This window comes from Tasmannia lanceolata, unplaced genomic scaffold (genome assembly GCF_043159265.1).
Source record: "Tasmannia lanceolata isolate RefF3 unplaced genomic scaffold, GAP_Taslan_0.1 ptg000020l, whole genome shotgun sequence".
Lineage (NCBI taxonomy): Eukaryota > Viridiplantae > Streptophyta > Magnoliopsida > Canellales > Winteraceae > Tasmannia > Tasmannia lanceolata.
Genome location: NW_027518697.1, coordinates 32,017,501 through 32,020,000, shown reverse-complemented (window position 1 = coordinate 32,020,000; position 2,500 = coordinate 32,017,501).

Below are 2,500 nucleotides of genomic sequence, written 5' to 3'. Positions count from 1 at the left end.
ATCCCAAGGCATACCGAGTCTATCCGGGCATATGCGTTCATACCGGGGCCTAACGGGCCTATCGGGGCATACTTGGGCATATCCGGGCAAAAAATGCCCAAAACTTGCGCAACCTTGGCAACCGTGGTCCATTCCTCACTATATGCCTAGCCCTGGCAACCGTGGTCCATTCCTCACTATATGCCATGGCCTTGTGCCCATGGTCTTCACAAGACAGCATCCAAGGCGCCTGAAAGGCCAAGGGAGCCCAACCCAGCAATGCCCAGCCAAGGCCAGGCATTCCAGTGCCTGCCCGGGCAAAAACGCCCAAAGCATGCCCCATTCCTTAGCCTATCCAGGCAAAAACGCCCAAAACCAGCCCATTCCAGTGCCTATCCGGGCAAAAACGCCCAAAGCATGCCCATTCCTTAGCCTGTCCAGGCAAAAACGCCCAAAACCAGCACATTCCAGTGCCTATCCGGGCAAAAACGCCCTAAACCTGCGCATTCCAGCGCCCCGCAGCATGCCACCCTCCTATAGGGTTTGCGCAACCAACCCGCCTAACCACCAGTGGCAACCAAAGGTGCTGTTAGCGACGACTTCTGAAGACGCAACGAGACGCGACGGGTTTGCGCCCAGACGCGACGAGACGATGCGGGATCTGCGCCCAACCATGCCTACACCCGCCGACTTGTTGCGGGAGCTGCTTGCCCAAGCATGCCTAGCGTGCAAGGCCTGCGTGCCCAAGGTCTGTGTGCAAGGCTAGTGCCCAAGGCTAGTGCGCAAGGCTAGTGCCCAAGGCTAGTGAGCAAGGCCTGGGTGCAAGGCTAGTGTGCAAGGCTTGTATGCAAGGCTAGTGTGCAAGGCTGCTGTGCAAGGCTTGTGGGCAAGGCTGGTGCGCAAGGCTAGTGCCCAAGGGTTGTGTGCAAGGCTAGTGCCCAAGGCTAGTGCGCAAGGCTCGTGCCCAAGGCTAGTTCGCAAGGCTTGTGTGCAAGGCTAGTGCGATGGGCCAGTGCCCAAGGCTTGTGAGCCAGGCTTGTATGCATGGCTTGTGCGCAAGGCTTGTGTCCAAGGCTTTTGTGCAAGGCTCGTGCGCAAGGCTAGTGTGCGAGGCTTGTGCGCATTGGCAGGTAGCCCACCACCATGCACGATCCAAATGCCACTCACGCGACAACACGGTGCCAAGCCGGGCATGGTGTGCACTCAAAACCAATCAACGGACAGAGGTCATGCGTCATGGGGGGGATCTAGCAAGGCCATGGGGAAGGTCATGGAGGACCTTGGAAGCAAGCGCAAGACGAGAGCGAATCGAACAAGGGGCCAGGACGGGGCCTTGTGCCCATGGTCTTCGCAAGACAGCGTCCAAGGCGCCCGAAAGCCCAAGGGAACCCAAACCCGGCCGACACTTGCAATCGCACATGCTCTCTGCAACACACCATCAATGCCGCCCAACGGGGCCAGCACGAGCAGTCATCCGCGGTCCCCTGGCCCTGCGCACGTTTGTCTTTGAAACCGAGCATCAATGCCACAGAAAGTGCCGGGGCGCCAGCTGGAGCCATCATCCGCGTTGCCATGGATCGCTTGGCCTTGGCTTGCCAGGCCCCGACACGAGCAATCGCGCATTTTCTTTGCAACCGACCATCAATGCCGCCCAACGGGGCCAGCACGAGCAGTCATCCGCGGTCCCCTGGCCCTGCGCACGTTTGTCTTTGAAACAGAGCATCAATGCCACAGAAAGTGCCGGGGCGCCAGCTGGAGCCATCATCCGACGTGCCATGGCTTTGGTCCCATGGTCTTCGCAACCGAGCATTCGTGACACCCGACGGGGCCAGGACACCAACCCTTCCGACACGAGCATTCGCGCATGTTCTTTGGCCACACAACGGCGCCAGCACGAGCAAAATCATCCGCGGTGCGGTGGCCTTGCACGGCCTTTTGTCTTTGGAACCAACCATCAGTGCCACGGGAAGTGCCGGAGTCCCGGCATCCGCGGTGCCAAGTCATTGCGCCCTTGGTCTCTGCAGCGGGGCATGCCGGGCACTCCCAACCATTGCAAGCAAGCAAGCAAGCAAGAAAGAAAGTAAGTAAGTAAGTAAGTATTACATATAGGGGCGGGACATGCGGGGAGATCTGCGAAACGTGCACTACGGGGCACACGCGTACCTACCGGGGCATACCGACCCCTATTGGGGCACACGTGTGCATATCGGGGCATACCGGGGCATACCGAGCCCTACTGGGGCACACGTGCGCATATCGGGGCGTACCAAGCCTATCGGGGCATACGCATGTATCCCAAGGCATACCGAGTCTATCCGGGCATACGCGTTCATACCGGGGCGTAACGGGCCTATCGGGGCATACTTGGGCATATCCGGGCAAAAAATGCCCAAAACTTGCGCAACCTTGGCAACCGTGGTCCATTCCTCTCTATATACCTAGCCTTGGCAACCGTGGTCCATTCCTCACTATATGCCATGGCCTTGTGCCCATGGTCTTCCCAAGACAGCGTCCAAGGCGC